The 23,898-nt window shown below is 48.7% G+C and overlaps 1 pseudogene; it reads right to left on the bottom strand.

Annotated features, from left to right (window-relative positions):
- Window positions 1–20,546: 20,546 nt before the first annotated feature.
- The window catches only part of LOC143386479 (AT-rich interactive domain-containing protein 1B-like), a 232,276-nt pseudogene continuing 228,924 nt past the window's right edge, over window positions 20,547–23,898 (bottom strand).

Genomic DNA, 23,898 nt, shown 5'->3' with positions numbered 1-23,898 from the left:
AGGCTGGTCTCCATCTCTGAGGGTAAGAAGTCCTGCTCTAGGGCCTGGAAACAAGGCCCTGTCCCCGGGGGCTGAGAGGATCTCTCTGCTCAGGTATCCTGACTGCTCAATTATCTTTTGCTTTTGACCAAAATTAACCCCAGGAGAAGCATCCCCAAATCTTTGGAATGTGAGCTCTTGAGTTCTGTCTTGGGCCAGTGATACCCCCCGACCCGGGATCAGGTGCACCCCTCAGTGTAGTGCCCCTGAGGGTCTGGGGTGAGGACTGGTGGCAAAGCAGTGCCTCCATACAACCACTGTCCATGCTGGCTCCTGCCAACTCACCCTGTCTTCCAGTCTTTTTGAGTACTTTCTGGTCACTCTTTGGGGCCTGTTCCTGGAAGCTGCTCCTGGTGTTCCAGGCCCTGACCCATCAATGAATGCCCCTTTCCATTTCAACGGGAAAACATTTTGTTTCCTCCCAATTCCAGTCAGGATGCCCAGGTCAGGGAGAGGATCCCTGCTCACACCCTAACCTCAGGCCCTGGAAACTCCCCCAGAAACTCAGCCCAGATCAAGTAGCCACCAGGGACACCAGGCCCACTTTGTAGGGTGCACATATTTTTTAAAGCAAAGCCTGCCTGTCGCTCTCTTGGGCTCTAAATCAAATGCACGTTGCTGGGGCTGTCTCAGAGGAAGCCGATTGACTGTGTTAATAGTAACAATGCACTCATAATGCTCTTTTCAATTTGAATTAATTTTTGCAGCTAATTCTAGCTACTGAATGTCTTCATTTAAAATACACATATCCATGTATTTTGTTCAGTATTTTAATTAGGCCCAAAGGAATATACTTTCAAATTTGGGCACACTTCATTTGTTATATTAATGAAAAAGCACTTTAAATCAAGTTTCACGTTGAGGTTTCATTGTGTATGCTGCTCTCAGACACCTCTAAAAGAGATTTACGGTACAGGTAGTAACCACAAATATTGGCAGTGGACATGCTGTTAATTTAAAATGGAAAGTTTTCTTTTGAGGTGCAGCAAGAAAAAAAGAAGTTGCAGCTAACTTCCCCGGACAGTGGCCCTGCCCTACCCAGGCATGGGATCAGAGCCCTGCACTGCGGGCCTGAGCCGCAGCCGCTGACTTCCTGTCCTCAGTGACCTGTGTATTGGGTGACTTCACTGTGGAAGTGCCTATGATGGAAAACAGAATCTTCAGATAATAGGGTGCATCTTTTCAAAGAGGACTTTTAAATGTATTATTCTTGGCTGGGATGAGATTCAGCATGAAGAGCACTGAGGGCTTCTTTAGGGAAAGTTCTCATAGAATATAACAGTGTAGTATGTGAAGCGTTCCATGAAATAGTTGGGATTCACATCTGGCCTGACTTTAAAAATCATACTTATTATTATACAATAATGCACAATAACAGAAGTTTGTTGAGCACTTGCTCATTGTGGCTGGGTTCATTATGCCATCAACCTACCTGCTGGCCTCTCTAGTCACACCAGCCTGGTTTCCTGAGGATCCTATCAAATTCTTTACTACCTCAGGGCCTTTGCACATATGTTAACCATCTGCCCAGAATGCTCTCCCTGGGCTTGGTGTGGTAGCATCTTTCCTGTGCTCCAAGACTCCGGGAGGGCATTGCTAACCATCCCGCCAGCCCCTTGGAATGCTCTCACAGAGCACTGTTGGAATTTTTTTTCCTTCTTCCTACCAATGGCCCCAATCCTGGAGTTATATTAATTTTGTATTTACTTGTTTTGTTTCTCTTTCACTTACAGTCGTCAGATAAAATGCAGGATGCCCAGTTAAGTATGAATTTCAGATAAGCAATGAATACACTATTGACACATATGCTAAAAGAAGAAAATTATTGTTTACTGAAATTCAAACTTAACTGGATATCTCCTCTACTCATTTGTTAAATATGACCATTCCCAGGGCCCATCTCACTGGGTGCTCAAGAATTATCCACTGAACACACCTACGCACCCTGGCAGACCCCCTAGCTGGCGCCCCTTCCAGACGCCACACAGAGGACTGTTACCGACCCGGCCACTGTGTCCCACACTCCTGAACACATCAGCACCCAGTCCTCCTAATCCCCATGTCAAAACACTGGAGCCCGGAGCGGGTCAGCAGAGCTCAGTAACCATCTGAACAAGAGGGCCGGGGAGCCAGTCTGGGGAGATCAAGGCAGACCTTCAGGGTGCACGGGCAACTTGGGGAAAAGGGGGCTTGGGGCAGGGCATGGCAGGCAGGGAGGTGACAAATCTCAGCTGAGAGGCGGCAGGCATGACCTCAAAGAAAGGCGCATCCCTGAGAGGCCCTGTCGTCATGGAGACCAGACACATGGACCAGGGGGCTGGGGAGGCAGGAGCAGGGCAGCTGTGGGGACAGCATTCAGAGGAGCTCTGCGTGCACGGCACAGAGGGTCACTGAGCATAGAGCACCCAGACATTTCCAGGAGGCGGGGCTGCAACTCCGATGGACAGGAGGTGTTCTGGAAAGTTCCAGAAGGATGCCAGAGGCAGATCTTCAGGAGACAGCATCTCCTGCCAGACAGAATCCTCCAGAGGATGCACACTTTCCTCCTTCAGGGTCCACAGAGACCCAGGGTCCCTGCTGGCTGGGAGTGCTAGGTCCCCCTCCTCAACCCCTGCTGCCAGGGGGGCCCTATGGATGTGCCTTCTACGAGGCCATGCTCTCTGTTGCCCCTGCCTGCTGCGGCCCCGTCCCAGAGCCTCCTCTTCCGCAAGTCGCCAACACACACTGAGGGTCTCTGGCTCCTGCAGACCTCAGAGCCACGCTAGGCCAGGTCTCCCTTGACCCAAAGCAGGGTGACACACGGATGGGGGTGGGTTGGAAGCCACTGTCTCCTGGTGCGAAGAAGGTGGCAGGGCAGAGGGGCTGCCCCAGCCTCGGCACACAGTTCTCAGGCCCGGAGACTGCAGCAGACACCTGGTTGCCAGTCTTGCCCTCCCAGTCTGGAGACTGCCGTGGCGGGTTCTCTGGAGACACCTGGCAGAGGTCTCCCTGAGGCTTTCAAGAGCAGCAGCCTCTAAACCAGTGGGGCTGAGTCAGCCCTGGGCCTCCCGCTTCTTGCTCTGGATGCTATGAAGGACACAGGCCTCCAACTTTGAGGTGGGCAGGGAGAGGCTGCAGAGGGCCAGTCCTCCCCACATGGCCTCCCTGTGCTGGACAACCTTCTGGACAGCTGTGAGCCTCTGAGCTGCACAGGCTCTGTTCCCTGGGCTCAGCGCCTCTGGCCTGTGAGGCCCGAGACCAATGCCTGCTGTGCCTGCCTGGCACCAAGTCCCCACCCTGGGGCAGACCTCAGATGTTGCCCCAGGGCCATCCTGCCCTCACCCCTGTCCTGAGCTCCCACCCAGTGGGGCTCCTTGTGCTGCACCAGGAGGCCGAGTGGTGTTCACCCTCCAGGTGGCCTCCAGGGTGGTCTGTGCCTGGGGACATCCTTATCCAAGATGTCTCCTGGAGGGGACTTTCCTGGTCCAGTGGACCAGAACAAACTCGCAGCCTGACGAGACCCCTCCCAGCTTCTCCAGCCTCAGGGTGCCTCCTGCTCCTCCAAAGCCACAGCCCCCCCACCTCAGGGCTTCCTGACTGGCCCCCTCTGGTCTCAGTTTATGCCACATCCAAAGAGAAGCCCTTCCAGATAGATCTGCCTGGGAACCTCCGCATCGTCTATCATGTCCCCTGAATTTTTCCCTCTGTGACATGAATTTCCACCTCTAACTGTTCATCTGTCTGTCTTATTTCTTGTCTGTCCCTCCATGTCTCTGGGGTGCAGCATCCAAGTTGATTGACTCACACTATATATATAGCTCCTGGTATGGAATGGACTCCTCTCTCTCATATTATGTACACAAAATTACCTAATGTATATATCATAAATACACAAATATGAAACTGTTCAATCTCCCCTTCCTTGGACCCCCCATGTCACTTTGTCAGTGAGTCTATAAACATATTTTGCCATGATTATAATTTCTCTATTTCTTACTGAACATGAATCCTGCAGGGCTAGCATATTAGTTGTTGTCACTATGACAAAATACCTGAAGCAGGTTAGTTTATAAAGAGAGGCATATTTTGGCTCATGGTTCTGGAGGTCTGGGCCAAAGATCTGCTTCTGGTGATGGCTTTATTGCAGAGTCCCAAGGTGGTACAGGGCATCATATGACCAGAGACCAGGAGTGCAAGCATGTATGCATGTGTGTGTGTCTCCTCTGGTCTCTACCTTTCCTCGCCAGGGAACGCCACAAGAACCCCCATTTCCTGGGAGATCTGGACACGATTCCTGTTTTACAAGTGAGGACGCTGTAAAGGGAAGGTGATGTGGTATGCCTGAGGCCTTTCTGACTCCAATTGTCCCCACTCCCACTTTATCCCCAATTAAAAGAGGAAAACTGCATTTTCTTACCTTTAAAGAATTAAGGAATGGAAACATGGATGGGACATTATGAGCCCCAGGTGGTGGCCATTCTGAATCCTGATGATGTGTGTCTCACTTTGGAAGGACCCCAGCCCAGCCAGGATGCAGGCCCTCCCAGGCCCAGCACCTCTCGCCCTCCTGGGCGGTGCCTGCGTGCAGCCCCTGAGCTCTCAGGGTGGAGACTGCCCCTCCACTCACTCTGAGGTCACTTACTCTGAGGCTGGGACATGTGCAAGGGGGCTTTTGTCTGCCCCGACCCTGGCCTGGCCAGAAGGATCCCAGCTTAGGGCTCTGTTTCAGGGCGACTTGTCTGGGATCCTCAAGCAGCCAGGGCTGGGCTTCAGGGCACCAGGGCCAGCCATCCTCAGGATGGCCGTGGTGACAGAGGTTTGCTGTCCCATGTCCTGAGCAGAAGTGACAGGAGTCTCAGAGCTCACCCAGCTCCGAGTGCTTATCAGATGGCAGCACTGCCCGAGTGTGGGTCCTCTCTCACTAGCCGCCCACCCTGGGCTGCAGCCTTGATCCCACCTGTCACACTAAACAGCTGTTTTCCTGGCCTGGGAGCCAGCAAGGGACTTCCAGGCCCCAGGGTACCAGAAAGCCAGCGGGTGCGGGGAGGGGGGGGTGCTCCGTTCCTAGACCGCGCTTTTGCCTGGTGACTTGGAGAAGTGGCAGTGTCATGATTTCTGCCCCAATGCTCCTGAAAATCCATATTTGAAGAGGTTCTGGCCCCAATCCTACAGATCCACATGGCGGCCAGTGGGAGAAAACTCCCATTCCAGTACTGCCGGGGCCTGTGTCTGCCAGCTCATGCGCTCCGGGGGCAGGGGGGTCGAGAGTGCTAACCTGACAATGGCAGGTGGCCTCAGAGCGACTGCCTAAGAGCCATCCATGAGGAGGCAGCCCCTCAGAGGGAAAGGAACAGAGAGATGGTGTCGCTCACTCAACTACAGTCACATTTATACAGGAAAATGCAAATTAAAAAAGAAATAAATTTGGTACCTCCTAGTGGCAGAAACCTTTGGTTCTTGAAAGAAGTGCTTCTGGGTCACATTCTCCCTGCAGGTACCTGCTGTGTGTATGTAGGGGGGGGTAGGGGGGTTTCAGAGCTCTGAATCTACATTTCCTGTGTACAGGTAAATTCTTTGTTGTCACAAATGTACCCAGAGGATGTCACCATGTCCTCAACCAGTCAGTGGGCAAGGTGGGCCCATTGTGTCCTTTTGCATCCCTCAGAACTGCCTGCACCGAGCCTCCTCCAGCCTCCGGAGCCTCCCAGTGGGACCCTGGGCCTGGACATCTCCTTGGCAGGGACTGGTGCCTATGCACACCTGGGAGCCTGGTTCGCAGACCCAACTTGATTCTTCAAGGGGGATACCCAACTCAGGCGGACATGTGCAATTCCATTTTTCCTGCCCCAAGCAGCCGTGGATGAGGAGCCCTGTAATAGCCGCAGCTGGCAACAGACAGGTCAGATGCGCGCTCTCTGAATGACTGGGGGTGGGGGCAGCAGGTTATTTGGCCCAGAGTTTCATTTTGCAGATAAAGAGACTGAGGTCTGAAACAAAACTGAGGTCAAAAAAACAAAGGAACTAGTGATTTTTTTAAGAAAAGGATTTTTTTTAAAGAAATGAATATAACTCAAACTGGATCAATTTTTATAAAAGATTTATATTCTGGTGAAAAAGATCCACAAAGGATACAGGCAGAAAATTTCTAAAAGACAAAATATTGAGGGGCTAAGAACATCTTTGAAAAAGTTCAAGTCTGCTGGTAAAAAAATGAAAACGTACCTTCTTTTTTCCTCAGTAATGTGGGGGAAGGCTCCCAGCACAGGCAGGGTTCAGGAGCGAGATTCTTAGGTTGGACTTTTCACAGATGTGAAGTTCTCGGGAGGGTAAGTAGGCTGTGTGTCCAGTCATGCCATTTGATACACTGTTTTTACTCCTTGGAATTTGTCTTAATGAATTAATTACAGATAGTGACAAAGATTTATCTTCTGGGGTGTTCACTGCAGCATTTTTTATGATGGTTGAAAATGTGGAAAAGGCATAAATGTCCAATGAGTGGGGATTGGTGAAATAAATGGAACCCTAGGCAGCCACTACGGCTTAAAGTTTAGAAAAATTAATGACATGAAGAGGTTCATGCTGTAATAAATTTTAAAGTTTGCTTCTAAAATTGAGTATTTTATTGAAGTAGATATTTCTAGATGCCAGAATACAGGTAATTTTTATTTTAGATTTTTATCTTTATGCACCCATACTTTTCAAAATTTCTACAATGGATTTGTCATCCCTCTTTAATTTTTTTTTTTTTTTGCATCTTCCTCTTTTTCTTTTTTATCTTTTGTGCTGGGCTGGGCTGGAACCCAGGGCCTGGGACAAGCCGAGTCGCACCCCGCAAGCCACACTCCCCATTGGGCCACACCCTCGCCCTGGACACACTTGGACCACTGACTCCAGGTGAAGAACAGCAGCGCTGGAAATTCAGCCTCCTGGTGCACGGCGAGACCACAGTGCAGCCGAGGCCACCCGTGGGCCACAGTCTGGACTTGGTTCAAGCCCTGAGGGGACAGACTCAGGAGACTTGGGTGGATTCATGGTCTCTGACACCTTCTTCTGCCATGCCTCAAGACTTCTCCCTTCCTGGGTCTATGGAGTTTTATTTTGCCGATGTCCCAGAGCATCAAGCTGTCGAAGCTCTGGCTTTACTCTGGTAGACATTGCTTTCTCCTACCTGCAGTCTGTCCTGACCCTAGTTTTTTGTCCTGAGGGTAAAGAAACCAGGACATAGTTCAGATCTGCAATGCATCCCCAAGGCCCACGTGTTGGAGCCTTGGTCCTGAGTTGTTGGGGCAGTTGGAAGGTAGTGGAACCCCTAAGTGGTGAGACCTCCTGGAAGGGAGTTGCCACCAGGGCTGGACCCCAGAAGGGGGACCCACCCTTTTCTCTTTTGCAACCAGCCATGAGGTAAGCATCTTCCTCTGTGAGTTACTCCTACCAAGACCCGCCACCCTGCCACAGACCAAAGCAACAGGGCCAATGGATCATGGAATGGAACCTCCAGAGCAGTGAGTCAAAATGAACCTTTCCTCTTTTAAATTGAGTATCTAAGACATTTTGTTACAGTAGTGGGAAACTGACTTGCACTCCAGGTGAAAGGGGGCTTGCCAGTCCTGTCCTGGAAGGGTTGTAATAAATGGGAGGCCCTTTTGGGTAGGGCACAATGTTCAGTGGAGCCGATACTCCTTTATCTGGGGCTGCAAGGGAAGGGGGGGGTGAAGGTGAGGCACAAGCAGCAGCCTGACCCTTGGCTGGCACCAGAAGTTCCTCTCAACTCTATTGGATTTCATCCCTAGAAGGTGCACAGAGAACACCCTGAAGAGACTCAGTGATGGGGCCAGTGGGCGTGGTGAGTTTGACAGTAGGGCCCAACTGCCTGAGAACAGACGGAAACCAACACCCCAGGCCTGTTGAAAGCACACTCCTCAAAGGAACTGCCTTGGGAAGCATCCAGAGGGAACAGCGCTTCAGCATTTGGCCACATTAAGTGAACATCTGTGTGGGGCCCATCTGGGCTCTGAAGACCCAACTGTGGAGAGCAGACCCCAGTTTGCCCCCACAGGACTGTGCGTAAAGTTAATGGTATCAATGCCAGGGCTGTGTGACACGACATAGATAAGGGACAGCATCAGAAAGAACACCTGCAGATGCTGGCAGCTCCTCCCTGGCTCAGGAACAGGATCAGGCAGAGGCTGGCGCCCCGGAAGCGCCCCTGGCCATCACTGGGATGCAGACACTGCTTAATTGGGTCTCTCCGTTTCTAGTGGTGTCCATTTGAAGCCAGCCATTGGCTCTGTTCCTAAGAAAGTTCCAGGAGAGGGCCCTTGATTGCCCTCTGGAAGGCTAATTAGTCCCAGGGACGGCTCGTCAGTGGGGCCTGCAGGACAGGGGAGCCATCAGTCGGCATGAATGGCAGAGACGGCATGGGGCCGCCTTCTGATGGCTTTGTGAAGGTTGCTCTGTGTTTGACTGACAAATGCCATATGTCCCTAGTGCTGAGGGCACAGCCTGTCGAGCTCTCTCTTCCCACTTCTGAATAGGCTCCTCTTTGCTTTGCTTTCATACACTGGGTTTCATCTGCCTGTTCTTCAAAGGGAGAAATCGCCAGCGTCCTGACACCTGGCCCTGCACAGACCCCGATGTCCTGGTCACTCCTGGCTATAAGGACTATAGCAGAGTTCTTAGCATGTGCCACTGCAGGGAGCCACCGAGAGGACTGCTGGGCCTCTCAGCTGCTCACCACTCACCCCACCCCCTCCCCAGCGGCAGCCCTCCTTCCAGGGACGCTCTGAGCCCAGGGACGAAAGGCCTTTCAGCTGCTGTAATTAGGCCCCTACATCCAAGGGCACATGGGACCTGAGGGGATGCTAGCCTTGGTCTTAAATGGCCACATGGTTCCAAGGGACCAGGGCAGGCCATCTGCACCCATGCCATCCCCAGGGGCTGCAGCTCCCCGTCTCACTGAGCCATGGGCCATCTCCCGGAAGTCTGGACTGGAAGGGCCGCTCATGCCTGACCCAAGTCCTTGCCATGGAGATTGTTGCCCTTCCTTCCTGTGCCCTGGTGGAGGCCAGGACACAGCCCAGCTGTGGCCCTGGCGGCCCTCTCAAAGCACAGCCGGTCCTGACGGGTGTCTGCCTCCTCCTTCCTCTCTGGCCCCAGCGGGCCTTCTCCTCTCCAGGCAATTCCGGAAACTTCTAATTGCTTTTCTCAGTCTTCTTTCCAAGAGGCACGTTCAAGATGCGTGGACCTCGTTTTCTCACAGAGCTGCTGGCTGGAGGGCTCCACCGCAGACCAAGTCGCCCTGAAGGGTAATTGGAGGCGCAGGAGAAATTAGAAGATGGTAAAGCTGTCGCCAAGAGCAAGTGACAAGCCCCATGACCATGCTCTCTAATGACTGCCTAAATGTTTCCCTTCATATTGTCAAAAATAACACCCTTGCACGCCTCCAGCACTGGCTGTCCCCAGCTTCCTTCAGGATGATGACCCACTCACTGTCAGAGTCACCCTGGTCTCGCTTTCTCCCCTGACTAAGGCCCTCTCACTGAGCACCCTACTGGGGTCCTGAGTCCACTAGAAGCCCCCAGGTGCTGCTCGGCCATCTCCACGGAGCCCCCTTCCACTGCCTGGGAAAAGTGCCCCCTAAGAGCATGACAGGCACAGCCCTGAAGCCAACGATGATGCTCTACACGCAGCCTCAGGAAGCCCCCTCAGTGCCAGTGTCACTGCCGTCACAGAGGGTTTTGTCACTGTGCAGCGTCTACCTTGACTCTCGCTTTCTACCTCAGGGTGCCTGGGACCTTCAGTGAAATAAAATTAAAATACGGACGATGAGAGTTTCTCCACTGCTTTGTGGGAGACCGAAATACTTTAATAAAGTTTTCAGCCAAATCCATCTCAAATTCAAAACATCAGAGAGAAAAACAATTGGACATACAAAAACATCTCTAAACCCAAGATAAGAGAAATCACAGCAAATATTTTGCTATGAAGTGGATTCGAACTAAGAAACAGAAATAAAACTTTATTCTCAAAGAAACTTGAGAACCATCTGAGATTTTAAAGTGTTGTGCTTTGAAGTAAAAACTATTATCTTTTTTTTAGCTCAAAAGAACCAGTGAACAGCATGTTGGATAGTACAGATACCTAATCACTCAAGAAATTCTCTGAGCTCTCAGAAGAAAACAAGGTGAGAATTATGAATAACAAGGAAGATAAGAGAAAGGACAGAACACAGATCCCTGCTCAGGAGACTGGGCCTACAGGAGTTCCCAAAGGAAAAAAAATGGAACAGACAAGTGACCAAGGAACTAAGAGAAGAAAAATGAACAGAGATAGAAATTGCATAAGTCACAGTCCATGGCAATACGGCCATAAAACCCAACCTATAACAAGGGGCAAGAGCCAAGCCACTGGATAACTGAAAAAGTTCCTGGGTGGGAGGAAAAGGAACCACACTTAGAAATACCAATCATGGTATTTGCACTGCAGAAGGATGGGCCTGAAAAACTCGAAACGTTGAATATCTGTACAAAGTCAGACCCTGAAAAGGAATGTTCTAATGAAGGATGAGGCAGAGCGAGGAAAGAGGGAAAGTGGAAGGGTGGGCTTGGGAGGTAGCCCCGGGCGGCTGGTGAAATGAGCTCTCCCAGGAGCTGGCTCTCTGAAGTGGGCAGGAGTCCAGGGAGGCCGCCCCGGTGCCAACACTGGCAATGGACAGGAAGAGCTGGACAGAGGACCGGGTGGGCTGGGGGTGTTGCCTACTTTTGCATGCCCATCTTTTGCATGGGGAGTAGCTTCAGAAAAGCAAAAATCTGCTTTGTCCATCTTCCCGTGAACTCTTGTGAGACGAACCCCAGACCACTGGGCCCAGCCAAGGCCCCTGGTGGGTGCTGTTCCTGGGCTGGTGCATAAGGGTCTTAGGGGAGAAGTGCTGAAGGGGTCCCAGGCCACACACAGCATCCAGCCTAGGCCTGTTTGTGAACTGTCCACCGGCCATGCACACCCCTTCCCCACAGGGTACCCACAACATGGAGGTGAGCGGCACCATAACCTAGGTACTTACTGTACAGTTTAGATATGAGGTCTCCCCAAATCTTGCATGTGAGACAATGCGGGACAGTCTAGACGTGACCTGATGGGGCTATGCTAGCCTTAGCCTAATCAGCGCATGAATCCACTGACAGGAATCAACTCGGTGGTAACTGTAAACAGGTAGGGTGCGGCTGGGTCAATGGGGGTTTGTCTTGGGTTTGTATTCCGTCTCTGGCGAGTGACACTCTCTGCTTTCTGGTTGCCATGTCCTGACCTCCTGCCCTTCTGCTCCACCTCACCGTGGGCCAGAGCACGAGAGTCGGCCATCTACGCACAGACCTCTGAAACTGTGCATCAAAATAACCCTTTCCTCTTCTGTGCTCTTCTTCTCTTCTTGTCAGGTCTTTTGGTCACAGTGACAAAAAAAGCTGACTTCAACACTTACCTTGGGATGTTCTGGTCACTTGGAAAAGCTGATCTTGAGACAAAAGTGACCTGGAGAAGAGACTTCAAGAGAAATACAGGCCAGCACAAGAGGAGGCCAGGAGTCAAAAGGGGATGTGTAAGGTCACTTGACTCACCTGGGATCCATCCTTAGTTGGGAGCCCATGCAAATGGGGACTGGCCACCTGCCATACATCTTGCATTATAGACCACTCTCCAGGCCACTGTGGGGTGGTTCCAAATCCTCTAATGTTCAGGTTGATGGACGTGACAAAGCCTGCTCCTTCTAGCAGTGCATCCTGCAAGTTGGGGGCTGAACCCCACTCCTCTGATATTAACCAGGGACCTTGGAGACTTTCATGGGGTCCTCAGCCTCCCCCTCAAGCCCCCAGTCAGTTCCTCAGCCTTCGGGATTTGTGACCGCTGATGTCATAGCCCCAGTTCAGAAACTGCTGCCAGAGATCAGCTTCCAAGGTTAAGTGAAAACACCACAGAGAGCCGAATGTCCTTCTTCATTCAACAGCTTCTGAAGAGCAAAGTACAATTCCTTTTTCATGCATGAGAAGGAGCGAGATTGCTGGTCATAGGGGACCCCTGGAACTGCTAATCAGCTGTGTGCATTGGGAGGGTCCAGGCCAGACACTGGGCCTCACAAGTCTTTTCTGAGGAACAGCTTGAGGGAGGGCCCATAGAGCAGTGCTGAAGGTGATGAAGGACAGTCCCCTCCCTGCCCCTGGAACTTCCCAGAGGTCCTCAATGCTTCAGGAGACGTGGTCGCTGCCAGCGGTCCTGAGCCCCGGGCCTGCTGAGGAAGCCTCCTGGTACCTTCCCCCTCCCCGTGTCCTCTCCCTAGTCTCCTCTTCTCTCTGGCCTCTCCCTTTATGCCCTTGTTCTGAGCTGGAACCCAGACTTCAGGTCATCACACAGTGTGCTGTGCCTTGAGGTGACCCGTGCTAATCACCCCGCACAGACCACACCAAGCTCTCCTGTCGGTGGACTCAGGAGCTGGCTCCCAGCCTTCCAGCAGGCCACACTGGCCAGTCCCCCGATGGTGCAGAGCACCAACCTCACAGCTCCTGTACCACCTCATCCTTGGGGGCTGAAGACCACAGGAGTTTGGGGGCTTATGGACCTGGAAGCGGGAGTCCCACTTGGGTCTCAGCCAGGCTGTTCCCCCGGGGGCTCTGGGTAGACACTTCCCCACCTTTCCTGGCCCTGGAGTGCCATTCCTCAGTGCTGGCCCACCCCCTCCACTCCCACCAGCAGTGCCCTTTTCTGTCCCTCCCGAATCTCACCTGCTTCCAGACTCTAGGGCCCCAGATCACCATGGTCCCACCTGGACCGTTGGTGACACTCTTATTACCCTGCAACCCCCTGGTTAGCTTCCCTTGCCATGAGCCAGGCCTCTGCCGAGGTTCTGCACACCTAGGGAGGCCCCGATTCTGAGACAGATCTGTCCCTGAGCCTTGCTGTCTGGTCCCCAGCTGCACCTTCCTCAGATCTGTCCTGACTGGCAGCACTCTTCTGTGTGACTCTCCTTTATTGATGGGACCACTAACCTCTGAAGCCCATGCCCAGCACGCTGAGTCTGTGGCCCTTTCCAAGACTGCAGACTTCCTCGGCCCTCCACATCCCCTGCTTGAGTCCTGCCAAACCTGATGGCCTTCAGGCCCATGCCACTGCTCAAGTCCGGCTTCAATCTGGGTGGAGGATTTTGTCCAGCATGAAAATCTTTCACCAGCTTCCCAGTGCCAGCTGCTCTGGAGGGACAACTGTGGCCTGTGTCTGCCCCCTTTCCAGTCTCATCTGTGCACCCCCACCCCACCTTCTGGTAGCCTCAAGCCTAGAGTTGAACTCTTTGGGTTTCTTTTCTTTTTGTTTCTTGGTATTGGGGATTGAGCACAGGGGCACTCCACCACTGAGCCACACCTGGTCCTTTTTACTGTATCTTGAGACAAGGCCTCATGAAGTTTCCCAGGCTGGTCTGGAACTTGCCTTCCTCCTGCCGCAGCCGCCCTGGTTGCTGGTGGATATCTGCTAGAACCAGGATGCCCAGGGCTCTCACATAACTGTCCCCACGACCAGTGGCCATCTCCTTTCCTCTGGCCTGGCAGCTTCACAAGCTGTGTCCCACAGGAAGCCCTCCCAGGTCACCCCTCCAAGCCCACGGGCTCCTGTCATGTGTCCTCCCCCAGCTCCTGGTGGGTATTTCTGCAATGCCACCACACAGGACGGCTCTTATTATGTATGCTAGGGCTCAACTTTTTTTTTGGAATGAAAGTGTCTATTAAACACCTGTCATGTGCTAGACTCGGGCTCAGACTTTGTCCACTGTGATGCTGAGGCACCAGCACCATAAGTGTGACAGTGAGCAAGCTCCGAATTGGGGCCCCTTGTCTGGGTCCTGGGGGGACCTGCTTCCTGGAAGACATAGCTGGGTCCCGCTCCCTCTAGAGTCAGGGCCTCCCGTTGGGCCCAGGTAGGCAGGTTGGAGCTCCTGCCCTGGGAGCTGCAAAAAGGGCTCTGGGTGAGTGGATGTGGGAAGCCGCTCTGCTGTCCTGAGGTGGGCATGCAGGTCTCTCGCAGAGGACAGGAGCCCTGTGAAATTCCCAATCTGGTCTGCATCCAAGCCCAGCTTCAGATACTTTCAAGAAGATAGAAAACAACAGACTTCCCACCTCTAGCTCCACAGAGGATGCCAGGCAAGAGGCCTGGAGCAGAGGTGCTCTCCAAAACTGCAAGCTTGTAATTCCCCCCACGAGCATCAGACTGCACAATTTACAGGCACTGACAAATTTCACCATTTAACAGCAGCCATTAAAGACAGATTCTGGGTGGGTGGGAAGAGATGCCAGTTTATATCAAGGCTTGATTGCTCAGCACTCGGAGTCCCCAAGCTAATACATCAGATTTAATTTTTGAAAACAAGAGCCCACCAAGATAAACTTTCACTAATTAACAAAACCTGATTTTTTTTTTCCAACATGCATTCCAATCTCCCGTCACTACCATAGCAGCCACGGAATGTTCAATGTGGGGAAAGGGAATGGCACGGGAAAAAACTGGCTGCAGAGCCTTTGCAACGGCTCCCCGGGAACGGAAACTCATCTCGATAAATCACGGTGGCTCTTTGCCATCAGGAGCCTTCTCCTTTTAGATCTTATGGTCAAGAGAAGTACTGGCCATATGTTCACACCATTTGGTGAAAAACACACGGAACCAACAACACAAGCATTGCACTTATGGGTGATTTTTTAAAAAATCATGCCAAGTGGATTCATCCTAAACATGTGAGATATACCACGTCACTCCCCTGCCATTAGGTCTATTAGGGTTTGTTTATTTTTATTTTCATGGTTCCATGGGCACAAATAACCTCTTGCATGGGACCAGTATTTTTAGAAGTCATGAACCAAATATAAACAACTGGCATCCTATGTCCTTGTCACTTGTCATTCCTCAGGTGTCCCTTCTAAATCACAGTGAGTGAATAAAAAGCAAGAAAGGAAGATACTATGAAATCAGAATCCTAAGGGTTGTCCACTAGGATGTCAGCGGTCATTCATCAGGTGGAATGTTCCAGCAGCCCTGGCCAACAGAGCTTCCAGGACCAGAGTGACGTGGTGCCTGTCGGTGGCATGCCAGTTCCTAGTGATGGGCCCACTGGGATGACTACAGATTAAGCCGTGAACACAGCTAGGGCTTGGTTGTTGCTGAACTCTTAATTTCTCAGAGTATCATGGGCCCCAAGTACTTTGTTGTGAAATTCCAGCTCAGCACATGACTTGGTATACAGGCCTCTGCAACTCTTTTTGAATGGTGGACAGGATAGTGTTCTGTACCAAGGCTTCTGTGGTGAACAACTAGAAGCTATGCTACTCCTTGAAGTGCAAAAAAACGTAGTGATCACCACTTACCAGGAGGCATTGGTGTGGATGCTATGGTTGTTGCCTTTTGGAAGTGTGCGTTTTGTGAAGGATATCTTTAAGGAGCTGTATCTATATTATAGTTCCTCGATTCTTTGGGAAAACGTGGTTTGTAGAATATTCAGATCCCAGGCCAGCTAAGAGCCAACCTTGGGTGGAAGAGCAAAGCTCAGTCTCTACTCCTTCCTTGACCTTATGCTTGCGCTCAAATGAAGAGGCCTGGACTCGACTCTACAGTTCTGGAACTATGGTGCCTCTCAGCTCAGTGTGAAGATGGGCACCTTGTTTCTAGGCAAGCTCTGTGCTGTGTGTATCAGAGAAAAAGGAGTATGACGTCAAACACTGTGACCAGTCACTGTCGTATTTTACCTTTCCTGGGCAGGGGGCGACAGCACAAACTTATTGCATGATTGGATTTCAGACTAGCTTCCCCTAGGTATATCAAAAAGGAGGGGTCTGCCCCGTCCCTGGATGTCTGACATCCCAAACTGACATTCAATAAAAAAGCATCAGAATCACCCTTGGCACTGAACACAGGTGAGCAACAGGCTAGGCATGGCATTCCCCAGAACACCCCAAATGACAAAGCTCACGATATTCTCTCAAGCCTTACTTTTAAAACATGCAAAACACGTTAGAGCAGCAGACAAAGGAACCATGTGTGTATAAATACATTAGGACTAATGCACGCTCAGTAATTGTAAGGCTTTTACCTGTATTGTCTCATTTAATCTTGTCAATACTGTGAGGTGGGGGTTAGACCATTGCAGGCGAGGAAACAGGTTCAAGAATTTAAATACCTTGCTCAAGGTCACAGTGACACTCTTCTTCAGGGAGGACATCTTTCAGTTTGAGAAACGAATGCAAGGAACATGGACATTTAGGGGAAAAGTCCAACATGCTCTCTGGCTAGCCAGTGTTGTTCAAAGCTCTGCAGCATGTTTATAAGAATTATAAAAAAAAAATAAATAAAATAAAAAATTCCATGCTACTTAAGTCAGGAGATGCTTGGGGTTAGCGAGCCTCCTGCCCGCAGGCCACTTTCCTCTCCAGTGTGGTACGGTGGGTTATGGAGTGCCCTCAGGACAGAACACAGGGTTTTTTTGAGATCTCTTTTGTTTCTTAGAATGACTGGAGAAAGCTGGAGTAAGCCTTCAAGTGCCTGAAGTCAGACTGGAGAAAAAGTCGCATTTGTTCATACATGTGATAATCTCCCCCACTCCTGACTCATTCTCCAAGTTCCCATTTTTAAACCTGGTAGGGAGTTACATGGGAAATTGGAGCCTGGCATTGCAGAGTGCTGTGCACTTGACGCAGGGGCTCCAGAGCTTTGTATGGGGGACTGCAGTTTCTCCCTCCACTGTCAAACTCCTAGACCCCTTAGAGGAGACTGAGCAGGGAACTTTCAGAGCTGGCAGGGGCCTCAGAGTCATCTGCAGGGCACACAGGGAGGTCTCCAGGCTACCCTATGTGTCTAACAGCAAAACCCGTTATCATTGCCAAAGTGCAGCGGGTATTGTTTTGGAAGCAAACTGCATTGAGCAGACTTGTACATTTCTATGACTGTCTGATGTGAAAGATGGAAATGCAATTAAACCAAGGCCATTATCCACTGGTGACTCCTGAGAGCCTGGACAGAGAAGGGCACCTGGTATGAGCTCAGTACCTCTGCTGAATTAATGAATGACGTGTGGCCTTAGCAGATGTACACTACCAGAAATATTTACTAGTTTTGAGAAACTTGCCTAAGTATTAAGTTAAAGTTTACTTCCAAGTTCTCCTGGGTGCGCCAGGGGCACAGGGTGATGGCCCCAGCCACTGGGCTCCCAGAAAGAGACCTCAGCCCACCCAAAAGCAATGGGTTGTCTGGTCTCCATTGTGGCTCATTTATAATGCTTTCTTCATTCCTCATAGGGGAACAGATAGGGGAACTGGCACATGTCATCTGAGAGGAGACGAAAAACTTTTGGCAGTTTTGGAAAGGGAGGCTTTCTCAGTGGAAGCAGCATGCCTTGTATTAGAGCAACAGAGTTTATGCTGTGTAAACTGCCCCCATCCACTAGGAAAAAAGCATTCTCCACTACAATTTTTAAAGTTTAACAATCTTCAAACAGGCCACACTCATCAGTAAAAACCGATTCTGCTTCCTTCTCAAACCAAACACTCCAAGTAGCTATTTCTGAGCAGATGCCACCCCATAGTATCATTTATGTGACATTAAAAAAAATCACTCAAATACCAACAGATTCAACTTTATAGCACCATTCCAAAATACTAAACTTTCTTTGCTCCTTTATTTTTATCTTTTTTTTTTTTTGGTACACATTTAAAGTATGGGCATCCTGTAAGTTTCTGAAAAGCCTCATAGAAAAAAAAACTAATTTTTAGGACAAAGCAATAACTCAGTTTATAGGCAAGATGATCTCAAGCAGGCTGCAATTCTTCATGGGCTTCTGTGAGTCTTGATTCTGGGGTGAGAGTGGAGAAAGAATGCTAGAATCTTCCTGAAGGAGCCTAGAGACTGTGCTGCATGTTTGCCTGTGCCCACGAGCTGCTCAATGGTTGGACTCTGGGCACTGGCTACAACTCAAAGCATGACATTCATAGTATATGATTTTACTCTTCTGATTGACTAGAGAATTGGGACATTAGATAACTCAGAGTTCACGAAATACACCTTTTATTCATACACTATGAAAGACAAATTAGAATCATATTGAATTCCATCTTACAAATCTCCATGTTTTAAGCTTGGAGCACTAAAATCTGTTTTTAGCAAGCAGCTGTATTTAAAGTAGAATTATAAATGGGTTTTTAATTCAACATATATTTGGCTGCATTGTTATGTAAGAAGATTGTTTGACTAAGTAATGTGGGAGTTGACAGATGAGACTGCTTGCAGGAAAAATTCTTATTTTTTTTTTCCTCGTGACTACAGAGTCATGTCTTACACTGATTCTGACTGCGTGTGCCTGTCTAACTCTTCCATATGTTACTGTGGGTAACGTGAACCAGGAAGGCAGATGTGTCAGGGACTGGGAGTGTGGAGTACACTGTGACTAGAAGAGGGGTGCGAGGTAGAGCTAGAAGAAGCAGGGGTCCACTAACAGGATGACTCTGTAGTAGTTTCAGAGAAATTGATGGTATACAATAACAGTCAACGACCCCTGGAGAAAAAGTTTAAATTAGAACTGACGAGTATTAAAGAGCTACTCTGCACCAGGTAGGAAGGACTATGAGAATAATAATAAGCCCTGAAATAGAAATAATCACTTTGCACTATGTACACCACATACAATATAACATATTCTTTTTAACATTGCACAATATAATATTATACATGGTGGAGTAAACTAAATGCAAAATAACTTTGAGGCACACAGAAAAAACATGGGATAGACTGAACTTTGATTAAAATTACGATGGACCAGAGAAAGACAGAGTGTTACATTTCTGGCTAGTCAGCTTCGGAGTTCTCACCTCCAGTGGGTTGGCGGCCACTTCCCATCTACATTGAAAATGATCATACCTCAATGTCAGAGTTAATTGCTTCAAAGAAAGACTAATTAGCTAAATAATTTGAGAAAATCGAAGTGTTGCTTCCCACTCTAAAGTAGGTAACCCTCGAAAGGTGCCTTCACACCTCAGGGCTTTGTAATTTGAGGATGCTGCTGTATTTCCCCTATTTCTTGTAAATAACTCGTCACTATAAAGCCACTTTAAGGAAACTAGAACAGTATTCAAGAACACCCATCACAGTGCTTAACAAGATTTAATGTACATTTATTCTTAACATGTGGAACATATAAAGATTTTATACTGAATAAATGATATTCCTTAAGCCAGAGGAAAAGGAGGAATTTACATCAAGTTTTTTTTTCATTTTTTTTAACTACATTATCTTGAAATACAAATGTGGATTCTCGTCATTGAAAAATCTTTGAAGTTGTGTTTCTTCCTTTTAATTGTATTTTTTCTTTTGTCTGTACTGGTAACCATTTCTAAATCAATCCATATGCAACCATTTCCACACCGTGATTCATGAAGCAAATTGTAATCAGCTGCTCTCTCGAAACAGAGCATGGCTTTATACATACAGAAACTTGTACATTACCCTCTTTTTTTGTTTGTTTGTTTTTGTTTTTTGTGTTTTTTGTTTCTTTTTTATTTTTGGAGATATGGCCCTAATGAAAAAATATATAAAATAAAAATAAAAAATCATTTAAATCTACTATCACTTCGTAGTTACCACATCATGAAAAAGAAACTAAAAAAATTGTACTAAAAAACAACAAAAAAAAAGAAAAGAAAAAAAAGTGAGGGTATGTTTAATGTACAACTTCTATATACATCACAGCCCATAGGCAGTAAAAAAAATATTTAAAAAATGATTAAAGGAATTGTGAAGAACTGTCATGTGGGGGGCCAAATGACAGACAGCAGACAAGGCGGTAGTGGTGAGGAAGCAATTTTCATTGATCGCTATCAGGTATGTATTTTCAATCCTAACTTAAAAGACATTGTTTTTGCTCCTAGCCTAATGTAACCATCTTCCTGTGGAGAAACCAGTATCATTCATAGTTCTGACTACTGACTGACACACCTCCTTGAGCCCCTATACCTATATCTCTAGAAGTTTCTATTGCACAGAGCTTTAGGTGATGGGATGCAACTTTTTTTTTAACATTCTCTGAAGAATAAAATACATAAGAAACTAATAATTTTTCACCTTTTTGACTCAGTGTGGTGAAATTTTCCCATCTTAGCAGCTTTTGCCGAAACTTTTTTCTTTAAATTCAATTTGCTTCCCCCAAAACGCAATACAACATGGAAAAAAGAACATTAAAGAGAGAATCTGTGAAAAACAAAATGTGACCTTTGAATGCACTAGACAGCAACTTTGGTTAAAAAAAAAGAAAAAGAAATAAAAAACCCCAAAGGATGTACTTATAAACACAGACAGCAAATATTAATTTAATAACTTTTCAAATTAATTATTTAATTCCCAATTGGTAAATAGTGAACGGGGCAGAGGAGCAAAGATTTTCTTTTCCTTCTTCCTACACTGGATAAACAAGAACAGAAAACAGCCAGTTATATGTGACGCTCTAATCTTCACACACACATGCTTGCCTTCTCACTATGTCATAACTGCCCAATCTGAAATAGTACATCACAGATGACAGATGCAACCAGAGAGTTCAGGACAGCTGATATCGAGATATCCAGCAACCGAGCCTCGTGCAAAAGGAATTCCGAGCGGTTCTCATCCACTCTGGCCATGGCCAGTAAAGCCTTGGCCGCCCTGCACATCATGTCTACGCTAGGTGGTTCCAGAGGTGGGGGCTTCATGTGTATGAGGTTATGCTGGCTCTGCTGGTACTGCGCCATTGTGACCCCGTCCTCCAGGAAGCTTATCAAGTTCCCAATGCTTCCCTTCTGCACAGCTATTGCCCTTGCTGCTAGCGCATCCCCCTGGGCAAGGTTCGATAAAAGCGCCATGGACATTTCTCGACAGACTGGTTTTTTGCGATCCCCAATGTACCTAACTAACGTAGCATAGAATTTCTCCTGATGACTAAATGGAGGCATGGCCAAGATGAGGTCCACGTTGTTGTCCTGGATGCTGAGCTTACAGAGGGTCTCCAGCACAAGTCTTTGAGGCGACAGGACCGAGTTGGGTCCCACTGTGGGAAAGGGGTCTTGCGCCTCTGCGGATGGGCACACCATCCAGTGCAGCAAGCCATCCAGGATCGGCAAGCAGATGCTTTCCGTGTAAGCGGACAAGTCTAGCTGCCCCGAGATGTTGGCCAATGTGACCAGTGTGTTGTCCCGCAAGACCTCCAGGCAGTCCCACCACCACTCATCTTTGCTGCAGGCCACCCCCTTGTCCTCGTCCTCGTCCTTCTCGTAGGTCTGCGGCACTCGTTTTGTCTCTGGATGCTCGTGGTGAAGAAGAATCAGCTTCCCCAGGATCAGCACCAAGCCCGGATGTTTGGACATCTCTGCGTTGTTGCCAGGCACGAAAGACAAGCTGCGCACGATGTTGGACACGCAGATGCAGCGCCTGGCCAGCGAGTCTTGCCAGTGTGCGATGGTGCACAGCGGGGTCTCGTCCCGGCTCCTGGGCTCATCTTCCAGCAGCCTGATGTTCCGGTGGCTTTTGGCCTGCTGTATACCAAAGGGAAACTTGCTGCTTTCCGTCTGGGGTCCAGGGTTTGCTTCTTCGAGCAAGGCCCCCAGCCGAGCAGACAGGACATCATCGATGGTGGCTATGATGCTTTTCTCTGGCTGCTCTTCAGAATCACCTTTTCCTTCTGGCTCTTTCTTTCTACCTGTGGAGCTTAAAGGGGGAGGTGGGCGCCTGCGAGGAGGAATCTCCATCTTACTCTCAAAATGGGTCTGGATGTGCTCCGTGGTGTCACCGCCCCCCAGCTGCCAGTGCAGAAGCCCGCTGCTGAACTCCTGCGCGGCCCAGCCGGTCAGAGCGGTCCACCACAAACAGGTTGTTCTTCTTGACAATCTTTATGGGCAGCTTGTCAAACTTACTGGCCTGTCTGGGCTTCTCTTTGGGGGCTGTAGTGGTGTCTGGGGCAGTGAGGGTGGCACTGCTCTTTGCCTCGACTCCACCTTTTCGATGTCTTCCTCCTCTTCCTCCTCATCCTCCTCCTCCTCCTCGAGACCCTCAGTGTCTTCTTCCTCTTTCCCAGAATCTTCTACCAGGGACTGGCTGTCCTCTCCCTTTACTGCACTGTGACAGAGTGCTTTCTGGCTGGGGTCTCCCACTTCATACTCCATGAGAATTCCAAAAATGTCAATCAGGCATTTTCTAAAGTATTCTACTAAAAGTTCAAGAAATCCAGACAACTACAGGAGAGGAGAGAGAAGAGATACAGTCATGACATCACACTGGGACCACCTTTCTGGCTGGGTAGGACCACATGTGTGCTAGGTGAACTTCCCAAAGCCCACATCATGAACTCAGCCAACACAGGCACGCCTCCCGTTGCTGCTGACTTTCAACTCCCCCAACCTGAACCTGACTTCTTGCTCCACATTGCTAATGTCATCAATGAGGGAGGGCTCGGCTCTTCTTTATCCACCTGGTTTAGATACAGCACACTCATTATTAGAAGAGTAGGAATGTGGATGTTATAGACTCTTTCACCCAAAGTGACTCGTTCTCTTCTGTTATTTATCTGAGACTTGCTTGCTGGGATTTTTATGGTTATTATTCTTAGGTTTTTATGGTTATTTTTGTCTCAGGTGCCATAGGTTACCCTAATTTATATTCACTATATATTCTTTAGAGAAGATAATTTCAACTATGTGGTAGCTCATAAACACTGAAAATTAGAAACAAATCAATTTAGTCTTTGATAAATGAATTAAAATGTTTCCTAAAATGCAATTTTACATTTCAGTTAGTCACAGCTCAAGCTGAAAGACAAAAGCCACTAGGAGAGAGCCACCAATTGCAAGAGCAAGCTGCCAGATAAGGGCCCTTCAAGAAATAGGTCATAAAAAGTGTTTTCTCATGACAGACACCGGCATCACCACACTGTCCTGTTTACCAGCAGTGTCTTTTGGAAAGTGAGAAGCACCGACTCTGGCACAGTACTTGCTTTCAGGGTCCCAAAGAAACCGTTTCCAGGTAGGAGTCTGGATAACTGAAGCATACTTTTCCCCTGGGGAAAAGGGGAAGTTAAAAAAATGATCCTGAGTGTGAGAACATGTGACCAGCACAGTTCACCTATTATAAGGATGAAAGTTAATTACTCTAGTGAAGGCCAGATACATTTTAAAATATTTATTTTCTTTTAAAAGAGACTTTGTGTGACATTTAAGACCTTATTAATCTGCTTTCTATCAACTGAAAATCACCCTTCTGGGGCACATTACACTGAGGAATATATGAAAGAAGAAAGGGGAGGTGGGAGAGGATGGTCTTATTTCAGTGGAAGCAAGGAAAGTGCTCTGTTTTTAACAGAAAGCAGAGCATTGCTCATGTGCTCCAGGGAGAAGGGCCCATCCTGAGCTCCCCCCATCCAGCTGCCTTCCGCCCAGCTACTAGCAGCGCACCTGCTGGCGAGGCTCATTCTTAAAGGTGAAATAACTGCTTCAGAATAACCTGGGAAGAGGCAGAATAAAGGCGTAGACCTAGACAGAGGTTTGGCCACAAGACCAGGAAATTTCCAGCTGGAGGTAGGGTGGGGTGGTGAGGTTCACTGACCTCCTCTCTACTTCTATATACTTCATACATTTTCTGTAGCATACCATTTGTTGTTATATATGTTTTGATGAGCCTTTATTTTATTCATTTATATATGTTTGGTGCTGAAAATTGAATCCAGGCCCCCTAGGCAAGCGCTCTACTACTGAGCCACAATCTCAGCCCCTATTTGTTTTTAATTAACTGAAAGACATCACATCCCCCTGAAAAGTAGGGCAATGTTCCATTGGAACTAACCATTTTTCCAAC

The sequence above is a fragment of the Callospermophilus lateralis genome, unplaced genomic scaffold (assembly GCF_048772815.1).
Source record: "Callospermophilus lateralis isolate mCalLat2 unplaced genomic scaffold, mCalLat2.hap1 Scaffold_1096, whole genome shotgun sequence".
Lineage (NCBI taxonomy): Eukaryota > Metazoa > Chordata > Mammalia > Rodentia > Sciuridae > Callospermophilus > Callospermophilus lateralis.
This window is presented reverse-complemented; position numbering and strand designations above follow the sequence as displayed.